We start from the raw sequence: 18981 nt of genomic DNA, 5'->3' as shown, positions 1-18981 counted from the left end.
CACGTGACTCTGAAGCAGCCCGTCAATGGCTCCACCAGTACCACAGTATCCATGGCACTGGGGCAAGAGGGAAAAATACAGCATGTACCCTTTTCCACACCCCAGCACGTCTGTGATGCCAGCAGAGATTGAACGGTTACTTTAAAGCGAGTACATTCTGACTGTATGAGCAACCCGTGCGTTTACATTTCCCACAAAAGCAAACAAAACATATCGTTCAGTCAGAAAGGGCGGGAACAGGGTGGGGCAAATCAGGATTTCATCTCGTGACAGACGCCTTTCGGAGCGTCGATTTCAGATTTAGTTTAACGCAACTTTGTGGTAGAACTTCGAAAATGCTTATTAAAGCAGTATTCAGGGTTCAATAGGCCTACAAGTTGAGCTCATTCGACAGAATCTGTGGAATAATGTTGATTACCACAAAAATAATTTCGGTTAGGCTTATAATTTTATAAAAGAACTTGGATCAGTTATGTTGAAACTCATGTATTGTTTGAGCTGTAAAATGTTTAAATCGTAATTTTTACAGTCATTTTAAGGTTTGTTGACATTACATCGTCATGGCAATAAAGTTGTAAAACTGGCTATAACTTTATACAGAAAAGGTTATTTAGCAGTTTTATAAGAAAATCATGTTAATCACATATTGTTTACGTCTTGAGTCTATCATTTTGAAACAGTGAGTATTTTAATGTTTACGGATTGGCCTCGTTCACTTCCATTGAAAATGCCTCATTTAAACCAAGATTATTGTTTTATAGAAAAGGCGTAGCAAGTCAAAATAAATTTTTAAAGTAATAAATATATTGCCACAAATGCTGTTGATTGAGATTAACATGTATTGCTCCTGGAATATTCCTTTAATATGTTTTATAAACGTTTAATATCAAATAAATGTTGAGATTTAAAGAAAAAATTTACATCGTCAGAGCCCTAGCCTAGTGGGAAGGTAGTGCTCAGACATGTCTCGTGCAGCCCCCTTCTCATCAGTAATTTCTTGTCTCTCTCTCTCCACTAATCTCTCTAATAAAAGTTGAAAAATGCACACACACACACACACACACAAAGCTATCCAACGTGTGCGTGACCAATCTATACTGAATAAATGAAATTCAGTGTGTGCTAACAACTTGCCTTGTGTAAAAGACTCATAGATAGACCACAGCTAAACTACAATTTAAATTAATAATTAAAAACATAAATGAAAATATTTATTTCTCACAGGCACCATTTCAAAAAATGCAGTAATCATTTCATAGTTCCATTTCAATATATGGAAAAACAGACCTAAAACAGTCTTGTCCACCTAGTATAATTTTGTCTTTCATTCTTGCTCATGATAATCATCTAAAAACTTTTTGCTTTTAATACCAGCTGTATACAATCTTATGCTTAAAAATGTATAAATTGTCTAAGATGCTAATGTCTCTCTCTCATACAAGTCTTTTCATTATCCTAAACAAAAAATATTTGTTTGTGATACACATTCACTCTATACAAAGGCCAAAATTCCTTTGATTAAAAGCATTCTTTATACAAATGCTCTTAATGGATCTCTGAAAATAAATGTTCTATTATCATAGCACAAATTGGCTCCCCTTTAAGCAGAGATCTAGGAAATGATGCATTGTGCTCTGACCTTATTTTAATTTTAAAATGTTAGCTGACTAGATGTGTTCCACCTGAGCAATGGTCTGATTACTGATTGTTTGGGCAGAGGTGCCCTGAATGGTCTCAGAGTAACTACATTTCGCAGAACGACACTGACAACAGGAGTACTTGTTTTTGATTTGCCAGTAGGGATCACCATAGTCAAACCTGACAGAATAGAAATGGCAATTAGTTTTAATTCTAGCAACTGGGGAATTTAATTACAGTTGGGTCAATGGATGGATGACACTAACAAAATACATGGGACTGCAAACAATTGTCTGTAAAGATTTACCCTAATTCGTCTCCAGCTTGAATAGGCTTGCTGGTGTAGAGTGCAATTCGGGGAAAGCACAGGACCTGGAGTTTGGAGAACACACGTACTGGAAACAGATTTGGTTCACAAAGATGATTCATAAATGTACTAACATTACCATAAAACTAGGCATCAATGCAGTAAACTTTTAAGACCTAGAAAATATAGATGATACCATTAAACAGACATAAATGTCAGGCACTTGAAAAGATGCATGCACTGATTCAATTTTATGTTTGATATTCATCCAAACCTTTATTCACAATTAAATATACAGTAGCGCCCCCTGAAGGCCACAAGTATGAAAACAGTGGGCTTGAGGAAAATCTTACATTTGAACTCTTGCCAAAACCTTAAAACCTGCCTTATTATCTAGGTTGAACATTCTTCTGACCATTAGCTTCTCCATCTGAAATAACTTCACCTGCAAACATGCATACACAGAAAAACCTCAGGGCACAAGTACAGTATTAGACCAAAACAGCATGAGATTTATCATGTCTGAATAATCAATATTCCTTTAATAGGTTTAATTTTCGCAAAAACGTCACAATAAATAAATATCCTTGATGAAAACTGGGCAAAGATTCCTCAGTATTTAAAGTGATAGGTGTACTTTTTAAAATGTTAAAATTCTTACTGACATCCCTGAAACAAAGGTGCGGACGTCTACAGCTTTTGTTCTGCTATTGGTTTACTAGTACCAAATTAGCAATTTAGCTGCTGGAAATGGGGCCTGTCTAGATTTGATCAAAAATACTTTTTTTCAAATAGTGATGGTGCTGTTTTTTTACATCAGTAATGTCCTGACTATAATTTATGATCATTTGAATTCCACTTTGGTGAATTTAAGTACCAATTTCCTTCCAAAAAAGCTAAATCTGTACATTCCAATCTTTTGGCCGCCAGTGTAATTAGTAAAACTTTGTGAAACCAGCGCAGTATGAGCCTGGCACTGGCAAAACTGATTTTATTTGTATTTCTTCATGTCACTGTACAATTACAAGGTAATTTATTCTGCTTAAGAGAATAACGTAACATTAGTGGCACCTTACCAACACCGCATGCTGAGCTGGCCACAGAAACAGCAGCTAGAAGCACAGTCATCTTTACAATTGCAGTGCTATACTAGAGCAAGAGTGAGAATGTTAAACATTTAACAGAGCCTTAATGAAAGTACAAACCTTCATATGGCCTTTGAAAATAGCATCCTACCTGTAAATGTGTGATGTTCTCATCTATATTTACTTGAATGGTAAAGCAGTTCTCTGGAACGTATTTGAAACTGTCGCGACAGGACTCATGGTCCACCACATTCACACACAGCACAGGGACCTCCTCACAGCCTCGAGATATCTCTCTGAAAGGCCACACAACAGATCTCTTCAAATAAGCTAGCACCACTGAGGTCATGGATTGGACTCCCTGTCAATACGTGTAGATAAAATGCCTTTATGCACTGTAGGTCATTTTGGATAAAAGCGCCTGACAAATGTATGTAATGAAGCAAATGTTTAGTGGTTACTGTAGCAAAACTCTGCAAAATCATTGTATTTTAATTATATTTTATCTGTAAAAAAACACATAGTTGAAGATTTGAGCCCAGTATACTTGCATTTCCTGCAGAGGAGCCTTTCTCTCTAGCTGTCTTTTCCTCTCCTGGCATCAGTTAGGTATTCAGGATCGTCCACATCTTGGAATTTATATTACTGCAGTCCAACGGTGTCTCGTCATCCCTGTTCTTCAGATTTACATCTGCTCCTGGAGACAGAACTTCATATAAGGCCTTTAAGAAACCCCTCTAAGTCTGACATTTTAAAGTAAACACGAAATGGTAAATGGTCTGCACTTATATAGCGCCTTTTTAACCTTAACAGTATTCAAAGCGCTTTACACTGTGACTCATTCACCCATTCACACACATGTTCATACACCAATGGCTGCAGAGCTGCTATGTAAGGTGCTAGCCTGCCATTGGGAGCAACTTGGGATTCAGTGTCTTGCCCTGGCATGTGTGTCTTGCCCTGGCATGTGGATCGTGTGAGCCGGGATTCGAACCACCAACCCTGCGGTTAGTGGCCAACCTGATCTACCAACTGAGCCACAGCCACCCCTGGTGTTTAGAATTTCTGTGGTGAAGAATTTTCCCTTGTGGATTTCTCACTGGGTTCAAGTTTGATGAACTTTGGCAGGTGAATTCGCCACGATGACCAATAGGAAGTTGCTTGGTTTGGCAATGACATGACTTTAGCAGTGAGTTTATTTGTAACAATTTGGGAAAGGAGGAAGCTGGGACTGGCTTGACAAAACATGTACATTTATTGTTGCACTTTTCAGTGTAACAAAATAAGGCTTTTCAGCCGAAATATTCACTGCACATGCTGCTTTTCAGCAGACACGTTCAAGACAATGGCACTCACAAAGACATCACTAATGCATCTCTCTCTCTCCCGTCTACTGTTGTCTCCTCTCCTCAAATACTCCCACCATCCCTCACTAGAATACGAGACTGGTGTGGTACACAGGTGGAACTCATTCAATTATCTTCCCGGCCTCACTCTGCCCAGGCTCTGCTCAGCCTGCCCTACTCGCCACATACTCATCACCAATCTCAGGTCGGGGAATTGTCCGGTCAAGATGGGCGGAGCGGGGGGGGGGTGTTACATCTGTAAATCTTGCCATTGCAGTCTCTAAGCACAATTATCATTTCAAGCTCATTTACACATTAGTACTTGACGAATGCGCAGAGCGCTAGATGGTGCTATAGGAAGTGTAATCGAGCTTGAAATCATCAACTCCAAGGAGACTGCTGTCAAGATGTACAGGTAAAAAGGAATTCCATTTTGGTCTGTTCTCACCCAAAACCAACTGAATCGCTTCACAAGACCAAGATTAAACCACTGGAGTCTGATGGATTATGTTTATGCTGACTTAATCTGCTTTTTGGTGCTTAAATGGATCTACAGAGCTGGCAGAGTTATTACATTTTGGAAAATTATACAAGACAAAAAAAACTTATTTGGATAACATGCCATGATGAATCATACACAAGGTGCGTACACACTGCCAGCGACATCGCGCGCAACAGCGACTCAATACCATTCATTTTCAATGCAAGCACAGCGACTTCCAGCGACACGAGCTGTCGCGACCGTTGGTGCTAGATGTGGGCGTGTCCAGCGACGCGACAAAGTTGAGAAAAGTTGAACTTTGGAGCAACTAACGGAAGCGACAGCCAATAGGAGAGACGACGGGAGAGCTCACGTGATCTTTCTCTCTCTCTCTCTCTCTCAGCTCCTGCTGTAACGGAAAGATGGATGAAAGGCTAATTGTTGCTGTTAGAAATTTCCCAGTGCTCTGTGATATGTCTCTTCCCACGTACAAGGACATTTTTAAGAAAAATACTGCGTGGAAAGGTGTATCTGAGATCTCGGGGATTTTATGGACCCAGACAGACCGGCATTTGCATTTTCGCCGGAGATAAACAGCCGCTATGGCAAACAGCACGCCTTGTTTCTCATTCATCTTTGATATAAAGCATTTTATGAACTGATTCCATTTCTATTTAGTCTTTTCCCTCCAAAATGTTTGTTTTTAGTGGCAAGAAAAGAGATTCGCTGTCAACAGCAATGGAATGGCATCCGTGAATGTCATTTATAAACGTTACTAGGCAACCAGTAGTGGGAACACCCACTAGCGACTTCACCGCCAGCCACTGGCGACCTGCAGCGACAAAGTCGCTGGCAGTGTGTACGCACATACAGTAAGACCAAGGACATGCATTAAAGTAAATGGGGAACATTTGGATTTCAAGCTGACTTCATCTGTTTACCTAATTTCTGATGGATGATGATGCACTGGTACATTTAATAAGGTATAAGAATTGTGTGGACAGGGAGCATAAGGTTATTAGTTGCTTTATAGTTCAGTGTGGATACAACCATATCAAGGGTCTTGCTCCCTGTTATCTACATGCACTCTCTCTGCTCTACACTTACATTACACAGTCCAGCTGGTTCTGTCTGACACCATTGTGGAGAGGTGAGTCTCCATGGATGTTCACAGCATGAAGGTTAGACCACTTCTCAAGCAGCAGCTGAGTGATTTCATCACAACCAGAGAAAGCTGCCCAGTGGAGACATATATTCTCCTCCTACATAACAGATCAGATGAAGTGAAATTAAACTCTATCAGGTAAAATGCCAAATTCATCAAACATACAACTGCAAGTTCTTACAGAAATGTTTTATTTTTTTATATACAGACTTAGCAAATTATGCAAGTGGCTAGAGACATTCCTATATTTTATACTTTTGCTTGATATTATACAAGCACATTCATGTATCTACATTTATGTACTCAATTATAATCAGAATATAATCATATACTTCACATTCATGAAACCAGCTTATATGGCATTATCATTGTATTAAGACTCCATGCAATCCTTGTATGTCCATCCTTGTATTCCTGTGTTTTATACATGTTACCAGCCACAAGCCTTTTATGTTCAATGTGTGTGTGTTAGAAGCTAAATTCATGCTCGTTCTCTATCCTTGTAAATGGTTTGTGCTTTCTGTGCCCAACATACCCATGAGAAACTGGAGTGCTGTTTTGGACAAAGTATAAACATTTTAGACTCTTAGTATATTAACTTGTTGCCCTTTTGATCTGATGAGGTTTCAGAGCTGAATTCAGAGAGCTTGGTGCTAACTTTATAGACGTTATTGTTTCAAGCAATGTGCAGACTGGAGTCTTGCATATACGCACATACAGGATAAGACACACTTGTGTTAGGGCTGGTGTTTCTGCCCGGTGTGTCAACATACAAGGCCACCGCAGCCTTCGCACTTCAGTGGGTCATAACAATATGTCCTTTTTAGTTAACGTCAAACAGTGCAAGAGTGTATAAAGACCTTAAACGTAACTTTTGGTCCTGAGAGAGACTAACATCTCAGCTATCTGGCTCTCCTCATCTGAATTCCAGCTTTGAGGCCTCATCTTACTATCCATACTTTAACTTCTTTCATTTAATTACTTAGTTCATTAGACAAAGACGAGACATAGTATTGTTAGATTAAGTCCAGGACTTAGTCCTTGGACATATCCTTAAGATATATCTACTTAACATTAAATAACCAAACATAAATTTTTTTAATGTATTATTACATTTATTATTAAATTTGTTCTCATTAATTCATATTTTAATGTGTTCAAATGTGTTATTCCTTCTACAAATCATCTGATTTATTTAAGTAATTTTCCGTCTGCTGTATCTTACTGCATCAGCAAACATTTATAAACTACTGCAAAGAGCTTTGAGACTAAACTCTTTCACAGATCATCAAACAAGGTGAATTAATTGTAGAAGTGGTCAAAAGGCAGAAACGTTTGGTTACGTATGTAACCTCCGTTCCCCGAGGGAGGGTGTCGGAGAAGCGACACTAGGGGTCTCTCTTGAGTGCCGATATTCACCTCTGACCTATTGAAAAGGGCCAATGAGAGTTGGCAGTCAGTATTTGCATACCCCGCCCCCGCATACGGGTATTTAAGCGGGGCAAATACGGAAGTTTAGTCAGGATTTTTCTGAGGAGCCGGAGTGGTCCGGCCACAACAGTGGCTCGGTTCAGCGACATGGTGGAGGAAAGACACAACGTGTCGTTCCCTCCCTCGGGGAACGGAGGTTACATACGTAACCAAACGTTCCCCTTCTGTCGCTCTCTCCACGTTGTGTTGGAGAAGCGACACTAGGGGACCCATTCCAATCTTGCCATGCTCTGAACCGTGTACGTGAACCGCCGATACAGAGGCGGGCAGAGATTTCATCCAGCGCATCGTCTGCTTTACCTGGCTGCACGTACCCTTCCCCAATTCCCCATAAGAACATCGGAACCCTTCTAGTTACATGGGAGGGGAACAAGGCGATGTTTGCCAACATGGGAACGGGCCAGCCTGGCTGGGCCTTCTTTTCTCTCTATGTTTCTCACATAGAGCAATCACGGCCGGGGCCCTTACACGCATATAGGGAAGGGGGTCTTACCCAGACCCTGCGGAGACCACACCTGAGCGAACCAGAGCGGGCAGTGGGAGGTTTCCTGGGCGGCGAACAGGTCCACCTGGGCCTTGCCAAACCATTCCCAAATCAGCTCCCCGCCGAAGGGGAGGACTTTGTACTGAAACGCCTGGCCGCCGAACGCAAACCGTAAGAAGGGTCGGGGCAGAATTGAGACGTGGAAGTACGCGTCCTTCAGGTCTACCGCTGCAAACCAATCTAGATGCTGAACGCCAGCCAGAATATTTCTCTGCGTGAGTATTTTGAAAGGGAGTTTTAACAAGGCCCGATTGAAAACTCGCAGGTCCAGGATTTGTCGTAGGCCGCTGCCTTTCTTGGGTACAATGAAGTAAGGGCTGTAGAAACCCTTCCTCATTTCGGTTGGAGGGACAGGCTCCACCGCGCCCTTGGCTAAGAGGGTCGCGATTTCCGTGCGCAGGGAACTGGCATGCTCGCCGTGTACTGCGGAAAAGCGGACGCCCCTGAAGGGGGGCGGGAGCCGGGCAAACTGAATTGCGTAACCGAGTCGAATGGTCTGGTGCAGCTAGCGTGATGCGTTGGGAAGCGAAAGCCACGCTTCCCAGCTCTGCGCTAGGGGCACCAAAGGGACGAGTATTTTGGACGTACCCGGCGGGGCCTCGCAGCGGGGTGGAACAGGTAATGCAGCGTCGGGCGGCTTCGTTGCGGCCTGAGGCTGCGGTGCTGAGAATAGACTCAAAGCATTTACCTTGCTCCGCGCACCCGGCAGGGGGCGGGTTTGTGACTGAGGAGGAGGTCTGATGCTGGCGTCCTCTGGACTCGTCCGAACCGGCCGGCCGGGGGACAGTCGTGGGCAGGCGTAAGGCGGGATCGCCGCGTCCGGTGTACCGGGACACTCGTAATCTGAAAGCAGATTGCCGTGAGAACGGCATTTGCGGGCCAGGAGACCCAGAGGCAAAGGAAATAGCTCTTTTATTGAGAATGTGGGTACCACAGCCCCTTCAGGGGGTGTGGCAAATGAAAAAACAAAGGATTCTCCTCCCGGCCCTCCACCGGGGGACGGAGCGGTCTTACCACCTCCGGAGCTAACGTCTTCGGCTCTGGGTCGGCTGTCTCAGGAACGCTTGGGAGCCTTCCGGGTCCTAGAGGGGGTTCGTGAGACAGGGGGCGTGCGCCGCCTGCGGGGTGCTCGACGCTGGGGCTGAGAGCTGGGCCCAGGTTGAGGCGGAGCAGGAGCTGGTTTCTACGCAGGGGGACACCCTCGGCGGGCAGACGGGGCAGGGCCCGTAGCGGCAGGTCTGCGGCGGGGCATGATGTGAGAGATGGCCTCCGTCTGCTTCTTCACCGCGGAGAACTGTTGGGCGAAGTCCTCGACGGTGTTGCCGAAAAGGCCAATCTGGGAGACAGGTGCGTCCAGGAAGCGGTTTTTATCAGCCTCAAGCATCTCGACCAGATTGAGCCAAAGATGGCGTTCCTGGACCACTAGGGTGGCCATCGTCTGTCCGAGTGCCTGCGCTGTGGCCTTCATCGCTCTCAGGGCGAGGTCGGTCGCTGAGTGCAGTTCCTGCAGCACATCAGCATCAGGTCCACCCCCGTGCATGTTTCTGAGAGCTTTGGCCTGGTGGACTTGCAGGAGGGCCATCGCATGCAAGGTGGAGGCAGCGCGTCCAGCCGCACTGTAGGCCTTCGCGTTGAGCGAGGATGTTGTCCTACAGGGCTTGGATGGGAGTACGGGGCAACCACGCCAGGAGGTAGGGCTACCGGGGCATAGATGGTACGCAACTGCCCTATCGACCTGGGGAATCGCGCCGTATCCGTGGCGCTCTCCGCCGTCGAGGGTGGAGAGAGTGGAGCGGGTGGCACCTAGACGAGCGGAGAGCGGGGCTCTCCACGTAGAAGTCAGCTCATCATGCACCTCCGGGAAAAACGGGACCGGGGGGATGCAAGGCCGCGAATGGCGCGCTGCCCCCAGGAACCAATCATCCAACCGCGAAGGCTGTGGGGAAGACGGAGGGTTCCAATCCAACCCCACGCTCACGGCGGCCCGGGAAAGCATGTCGGACATCTGAGCGTCGGCCTCAGCCTGGGCCTGCTGACCCGAAGGCGGCAGTCCAGGGGAGTCCTCGGCATCAGACACCGCACTCTCCGATGCAGCGGCGAGCTCATCTGCTTCGGACTCAGGAGGATAGACAGCCAGGCCGTGAGGCGAGCTGCTATCGCCGCGAGCATGGATGGGGACCAGCGAGCGTGTCGGGGAACGGGAGGTTTGTGGGGGGCTACCCGGCGAAACTGCACCCGCTGCCGCCCCCAAATCGCCCCCAGCGCCAACCGCATCATCCTCAATCCCGTGGGAAGAAGGAGCAATGCGGGGTGCAGCTGGGGTGGCTTGCTTTCTGTTGAAAGCAAGCCGCGACCGCAACGTGGTCATGGTCATGTTTTCGCAGTGAGAACATGAACCATCCACAAACGCCGCCTCGGTGTGATCGCGGCCCAAACACACGAGACAGCGCCTGTGGCCGTCTGAAGCGGAGAGGCTTCTACCGCATCCAGGAACGACACAGGGGCGGAAGGGCATCTTGAAAAAGACGCGTCCTAAGAAGGATGTTCCATGCCGCTGTGTTTGCTCTTTTAGAGGAATTTGCTCTTTTAAAGGAAATTACTCTTTTAAAAGAAATTACTCTTTTAATACACAGTGTGTGTGTGTGTGTGTCTGCGCTGTCGAAGCGCTCAGGGACAACAATGCACGCCGTGCAAAGTAGGAGAAAGCCGCTGTTGTGTGCCGTCAAATCCAACAGCAGGCAGATTGTCAGAGATACAGGAACGTTCAGGGTGTGTATTCTCGCAGCAGACTGCAAACAGACCAAAGGCTCCGAAGAAATTTTCTGACTAAACTTCCGTATTTGCCCCGCTTAAATACCCGTATGCGGGGGCGGGGTATGCAAATACTGACTGCCAACTCTCATTGGCCCTTTTCAATAGGTCAGAGGTGAATATCGGCGCTCAAGAGAGACCCCTAGTGTCGCTTCTCCGACACAACGTGGAGAGAGCGACAGAAGGGGAATGTTGAGTTGGAATGCTCATTCACAAACCTTATCTCTTATTTGGACGTCAGCTCCTGGTGAGATCAGCAACTTCACCTGCTCTAGTGACATGTTCTCTGTTGCCCAGGTGAGGGGAGCCCACCCACTCTCATCCTGACAGCAAGAACAGGACCGATATCCTTCGTTTATAACATTAGCTTTACTAACAGCATCTTAGAAGTAAAGTATAAATTATTTACTAATCAGAAGAGTTCTCTATTCCACATCTCACATTTCCAGGTTTGCACCAGCCTAAGAGAAACAAAGAGATCATTTACATTTACAAAATGCAACCTTCCAAATAAGTACTGCTACAAGAACCAGTCAACATTGTATAAATTAAACTTGGTCAAATTATGTTAAAACTAGTGCAGTCAGTCGATTAAAAACATTTTAATCACAGATTTGGAAAGTGCAAAAATTTTACACTAAATACACTTCTTTTCCTGTCAAAATGCATGTATTTCCTTCTTAGGAAACAAAACAAAACAATGTGTAACAATATAATGCTTCCAAACAAATCCTTCCACAGTATAAAGATAGAAATACAATAAATCTAATCAATTCAAGTAACATTTAACGATTCCCAAAGTCTAAGTGGGAGTTTGACTAATTGAAAGAACTAGTGCCAACATAGCATATTCATTGCAATGGGCATTACATCTCTTAAACTCTCATCCTCCACACTATTAATCAGCCAAAACTCTGTGGCTATCCATTCTGTAACAGCCGCGTACATGATTGGCATCAGGGCATCAGCATAAAACATCATGTTGAACTCCACATGAAAAGCGCTTGCAGACAAAAAGTCTCATTCGGCATTTGGTGATAATCAAGACTTGACGTGTTTCTGTGGTAAATAAAATGCTCCTTGCTTAAGCTGAAATACTTCTGTCACAAGTTCCATCTAGGCTTGTTCTGCCCTTCCAACCAGGTAAAAGCATTAATTGCATTAAGAAAATTAACACGTTAAACTTTTCAAATTAATCGCACATGTTAACACGTTAATTTTGACAGCACTAGTTAAAACACAACAAAAGCAAAACAAATGCAAAAAATAAAACCAAACAAAATGTAAATATCCAAATTTATGTTCATACTGATGACACAAAAAATATGGAATCATATCTTGCTTGATGATCTTAAAATCTTAAATGTAAAAGGAACACTGATCATCTGTAAATTAACGTTGTTGTGTCCAGTTAACGTAAGTACCTTCACTAGTATATGGCAAACCTCCATATGTCCCTCCTCAGTCGTAGAGTGCAGAGGGTCTTCTCTTCTCACTCTCCATCTGCAGGTTTGGATCCACACCTTCTACTGATCATCATCATAACAACTAAAATTAAAAACTGCACCTTACACAGGACTGACTGCTTGAGAAAGGCCTTACCTAGCATATGCAAAACCCTCTGGAGCTCTCCTCTTTTAGAAGAGAAATAAAGTTGCTTCGGGAGTAGCTAGAACTTCTTATACCTTAACATAGTACATATAAAATTAAACAAAATATGGCAAACTCATATGTGTAGTGCCATCTGGAAGTATAAGTGCTATAGGCATCACCATAGGCACTTTGAGAAAATAAATGTCAGCCCTATTGACAATTATATCAATACTGATCTATGTTTGAAACAGATCCTTTCTTCCCATCCTCCAGCACATTCAGAACACCAGTTTACCCCTTCTTCGAGACACAATCATAACAGATGACTCCAAAGCAATACAAAATGCATTAATACATCATACTATCCAGTATGATCAAAACAAAGTGGCAAACACCTTGAATGGGAATGGTCATTCAGCAAAAAAAGTACTCATTAAGGCAGTGTGTCTCTTTTGTGTGCAGGCACAAAACAGAGTCAGAGTCAGGTTTGGGGATCGTGACCTCTTTAGCGTGACTAAACTCCCCGCCACAATGCGGACAGAAGAGCTGACTTCTGATCAGTGAGGCGCATCTCTGGTGAAAGCGGTGAGAGATGTTCCAAACTAGCTGACATTTCATAAATGATCCCTGGATTAGACAGAATACTATAAATCTTAGTTGAGCAGATTCATTTTATCTACAGAATGTGAGTGGGCTAAGTTTAAGGTTGATAACTGTTAAAGCATTACAAAGCCAGACTCCTCAATTAAAATGATTCATATTTTCAACTCACAGCCCTGCAGAAAAACCTACAGCCGGGGCAGCTCTGGTGTTTCACCATGCCAGCACGATGATCCTCACACAGCATGAGCAATGGGATCCCAAGAGAGGGGCGCATCATTTCCTGCTTCAGAATCAGCTTTCGACATTAACTCAGCTAGAGAGAGAGGAAAAAAAACACAAATTAGTTACACATTCTTGAAATATATTCAAAATTAGGGCTGGGTATTCATAGAGATTACCTGATTCGATTCCAATTCACAAACTCTCGATTCGATTAGGTATAGATTATAGATATAGATTCATATAGGTATTTTTCAGTTATATTGTCTCTTGCTTACATATGAAATAAGGTATCTCCCAGCTAATGCTGTTAATTATATAGGGGAGCTTTCTATTAGGTACATTATATATTATTAAAATATACATTTTATTAAAAGTTTTAGGCTTTTTAAAAATTAACAAATCCTTGTATTCAATCAATTATTAAGATACTATTTTTCATATATAATTTTTTTAATTGCATAATTATTATGTACAAGAATTTACATTTAGGTTTGTTGAACACATGCTAAAACCAGTACTGTTTCTTTAACAAAAAATGGCACAGATGAGTATCAGTAGATGAGTGCATGTTAATGGAAAAGGACTGAAAATCTCTGTACTATGCATTTACATGAATTTATTTGGAAGACGCTTTTATCCAAAGCAACTTACGGAGCACTTATTACATGGACAATCCCCCTGGAGCAACTTGGAGTTAAGTGCCTTGCTCAAGGACACAATGGTGGCAGCTCTGGGGATCAAACCGGCAACCTTCTGCTTACCAGTTCAGCGCTTTAGCACACTATGCCACTACCATGCATGATTAAATTGTGTTGTTTGTTATTGTTTTCGATCAACAACTGACTGTAGAGAACAGAAAGTGTATTAAAAGAGACATTATTCAATGACAAATGGGTCACGTGGATCTCGTCTTTGGAAGCACATTACACAGAACAACTTTTAATCAGTGAAAGGATATCACTGCTGAATACACCACCACTATACTAAACAATTACTGGTGAGTGAAATGAAAACATTTACCAGTAAGTTTCCAGATATACATTTTAGTCACATAGCCCAGAATTCTGTTGCAAATGCGAATGATATACTTTTATTATAGTGGAGGGTTGCGCATAGAGTAAAATCGCTATCACACGATATATGCAATATGCTAGAGCTATCACACAATGATACACACACAATGAGTGAGACAAAAGTAGTATTTACATGGTTCATTTAGACCAATAAAGTTCTAAGACTTTTCCAGTCATTTGCAATTATAATATAAGGATTTTTATAAATTATTATATGAAGCTTATAAAAAGGATTTCTAGCCAATGTAATATTTAATGGCTGAGCAAAACTATAATTTTTTTAATTATTGAAATATTGACATGACTTTTTTTTATACAGTATATAAAATATATTAATTTCATGACTTTTCCAGGCATGAAAATCACAATTTTAAATTTCCCTGAAATGTTCTGTTTTTCCAAACATATATACTCTCCACACCCATGCACTTGCCCTCAGCCAGTGTCACTATGTCCTGGATCTTAGATGTCTCCAAACAACAGCTACATATTGGAGGCTCCAACATGTCATCAGCATCCATGTTCTCTTTATCCTCTGGCAAACCTTATAAGAACAAAAACCACCTGCATTGTTCATTGTGAGCAAGAATAACTGGGATAACTTCATATTCATGTGAATCTATTATTAAAGTTTCTATACAACTGTTTTAGGAATGCATGCCCTATGGTCTATTCAACTACACTCAGCTGTTATCCCTGTCTAGTTACTATATTTCCTCATAAATTGATATTAGATGCAGTAAACCAGAATATGCTAGAAGAATTCATTACTCAAGAATATTGGTGGTTTCACATATACAAAGTCAGATGCTTATTGTTACTTGAGGGTCTGAATGTTGCTGTGTGATCTTACTCCCTTAAAAAGTCAGAATGGTTGTATCATCTCCCTGCTGCATGTCAAATTAAAACAATAAAGGTTTGAAATCTGCCTCTGCTTACTTTGAGATCAACCTATCAAATAAAAAAAGAGTGGAAGTGTGCACATTTCGTGACACTTCACAAGTTGTGGCATACAGAAAGCAGTGGAACTCAATTCTTATGCAGAAACTTCAGGTGCACATATTATCTGCCTGTGGGAATTGCTGTTAACATGTTATCATGAGCCAGAGAATGTAGAGGCAGTTCAGTGTATTTTTCAGCTTAGCCATCTTGAACATTCTCCATGTCCTTGTTCTTGAGTGGTTCTGCTGCATTTCCTCTCTCTACCCCTGAAGTCTGTTTCTCTGGTCTCTCAGGATCAACTCTGTTTGAATGCCTCCTCTATGGACATCTGCCCACCTTTGGATCCAGCTGTATATGTGGCCTCCTGCAAGTATAGGAAACAAAGATCTCAACCCTTTCAAACAGATGACTATTTCACACACCTAAAAGAAATCAATGTGCAAGGTATTTGACCTTTGCATTTGAGGAGAACAACAGGACATTGTGTTTCTTGGACACATTAGATTACTTTTTGGGGACAAAGTTATATAACCCCATCTTTCATTTCTTCATCTTGGAGCCTACAAATAAGGGAAGTAGGACACCATTTACTCATACTGTAAACAAAAACAATCTAAATTAGCTTCGCTTTTTAATTAAACACGATCACCTGATTGTGGTGAGTCTTTGAGTTCCTGAGAGAAACTGAGCTGCTGTGTGGGTGAGGACTCCATGTCTTTCTTATATGCACTTTTCATTCTGTTCATTATCTATATTGTCCCAATAACAGAAAATAAATCAGAAGTAAACTAACAAATAATAAAGAGAAGTAAGCTGAGCGAAGGGAAGTAGCAGCAGTCAAACTACATGTGTATTGGGAAAGATCCTAAACATTACAGTAAATACCTTGGAGACACAACAAATTCTGAACAAGTATAAGAATGTGTGGATATATTATGTGTTTATTGCTATCAGGGGCGTAGCAAGTATTATAACTGTAGGGACATGTCCCCCTCCACATTTATTTTTTTATTATGTTTATTACTTTAATGGGGTAATGTGACAGGAAAAAAATATGGAGAACAAAAAAAATTCAATAAACCGGGAGTTTACCTTCAGAGCATTTGCTGTTCTAACCATGGTTTTCCATGCCAAACATGGTGGAGCAGGATGCACAGCTATCAATTGCCCTGCATCTTGCTGTGAGCTTCTCTGGGCAAATGGGTCAGATCCCCTAAATCCCCTAATTGCATGACTGCAGGTGACGATAAGGTGGCATTACCAGTGTCAGAACACTGCGTAATTTGTTTATCTTTCTGGACAGAGCCACGGTTTCCTGAGATGCCATTTCCAGCTGTGGACTTGAGGGATGTCTGCCCAGAGAGTAAGTGAAAGGCAGGCCCTGTGGTTTTCCTGCTGCCTGTCTGATGTTTACCAGCTTTTTGAGCAGCACCAAGAGATTTGGTCTTCCTTCCTTTCCTTGGAGGGTCAGCAGTGTTGTCCATACCTACAACCACTTCATGAGGAAACATACTTTTTGCATTAGTGGGATATTTTTGACCCGGTGGAATTTAAGCTTATAAAATAAACATTACCCAGTGGTTTTAATTTAAAACCATATTGTAAGTCATTAATAACTTCTTAGCTGTTCATACATGTAAAAAGATTGTATTCATATTTATATGAAATATAATTTTAACGTAACATTATATAGCATTATATGAACATCTAATGTGAGTACATAAATACATTTCCTTTTAACTCAAACAGTTTAAACAACTTGGCAGTCAAAATGTATGAAACCAACATATTCGTCTTCTAACTAAACAACATCAAAACAACTGTACAGCTCAAGAATACAAAATCAATCCTTCTATACTTTTATAAACTTTTATCTATTTTAAGTCTATTCTGTCTACTTGCATGAACTGCCGAATTAAATGTGCAAGTATGCTGCAAGCTGGTTCATAATCAGATGTCTGCTGAGTTAAAGGTTAACTATTTCTCTTTCAATCCCTATTTAGACTGCTCGAATTTAGCTCTTGACACACCCCCTTTAGGCAGTAGTCCATCTGATATAGTTTATTTATTACATCTGTTAAATCTGTAATGTCTATTTTATGCAAGTCTGTGTGTGTGTGTGTGTGTGTGCGTGTGTATTTATACGCAGTCTAAGTGAATGACAAAAACGTGTGTGAAAGTATATGAGAGGCTCATATATACACTGGCATCCAAAAGTTTGGAATAATGTACAGATTTTGCTGTTTCAGAAGGAAATTAGTACTTTAATTCACCAAAGTGTTGTTCAACTGATCACAAAGTGTAGTCGGGACATTACTGATGCAAAAAACAGCACCATCACTATTTTGCTAGACTGTAAGGTGTGTGAGAAGTGACGACAAGACAGCCACATCTATGGCAAGTGTTGCAGGAAGTGTGGGGTGAAATATCACCTGAGTATCTAGACAAATTGACAGCTTGAATGCCAAGGATCTGCAAAGCTGTCATTGCTGTACGTTGAGGATTTTTTTTATGAGAAATCTTTGAAGTAGTTTAAGAAGTTCAAAATCAAATTGTAATAGTAATTTTTCACGTTATTAATGTCCTGACAATACATTGTGATCAGTTGAATGTCATTTGGTAAATAAAAGTTCCAATTTCTAAGAGCAAAAATATGTGCATTATTCCAAAATTTTGGCTGCTAGTGTGTGTGTGTGTACAAATATATACCAAAAAATATCTACATAATATTATGTGTAATGCCACCGTTGATGCCAGGGTCAAAAATGACTGTGAATGCAATCAATGTAACAGTATGTTTTATATGGTTATCTCTCTTAAACAATTTTATAAAAAATATATATATTATGTGTATTTTGATGGACTTGTCAAAGTCACAAAGTTTGGTTCCCATACTAGAAACTACTATTTACCTCTCACGGGTCAAAAATTGCCTGAACGTAATAGAAGGGTTAAGAAAGTAAATAGATGCATTTTGATTTCATGTTGACTTTACAAAGAATGCCAGACTGCTGTTATATAATAATACTTGTTTAGTATGTATCAAATAAATAGCCAAATAATTTAATAACGTTTAGTTAATAATAATAATAATTAGAAGCATTTGGCAAAGCATTTAGTAGTACTAGTAAATGATTACAATGAACCTTTCCTGGACTTGGCCATGACAGTGGGAACCTGGACCAATCAAGAAGACCTCCAAGTTCCTTTCTCTGTGAGAAACCATTGAGTTAGATAGACTGTATCTCAAAATCTAGTGACCTGCCTGTCTAGATAACATTTTAGGCATCATATGCGCGTGCATTGCAGCTGAGCTGTCTCAACACTCACCTATGGTGCCCAGAAATGCTGTCTAAAGTGGACAGCTTACTAGGTTTCAAAACAGAGCCAGAAAATATGTATCCATTGCAGTCACATAACGTTAAAATGTACTTTCTTTGCAGTCTGTAAACTGGCTCGCTGTCTTTCGTAGAATTATTAATTACAAATGTGATTGTTTATTTCGGCTGCAGCTCGCTCACTGCGGGCGGCCTTACAATGAACAGCGTGAAACAATGTAGCTAGCAGACTCGCATCGCATCACACCAGTCATGACACTACAATCAGGACGCAGAAATGTCTGCGTTAGTTAGGCTAACTGAAACGGTCGTGGTCTGGGATTTTTATTTTTTTATTTTCAA

At 41.7% G+C, this 18981-nt stretch overlaps 1 pseudogene; it reads right to left on the bottom strand.

Moving 5' to 3' along the window:
- Positions 1-1667: 1667 nt before the first annotated feature.
- On the bottom strand, positions 1668-18466 carry LOC127624809 (histone-lysine N-methyltransferase EHMT1-like; annotated as a pseudogene).
- Positions 18467-18981: the final 515 nt, after the last annotated feature.

The sequence above is a fragment of the Xyrauchen texanus genome, chromosome 3 (assembly GCF_025860055.1).
Source record: "Xyrauchen texanus isolate HMW12.3.18 chromosome 3, RBS_HiC_50CHRs, whole genome shotgun sequence".
NCBI lineage: Eukaryota > Metazoa > Chordata > Actinopteri > Cypriniformes > Catostomidae > Xyrauchen > Xyrauchen texanus.
This window is presented reverse-complemented; position numbering and strand designations above follow the sequence as displayed.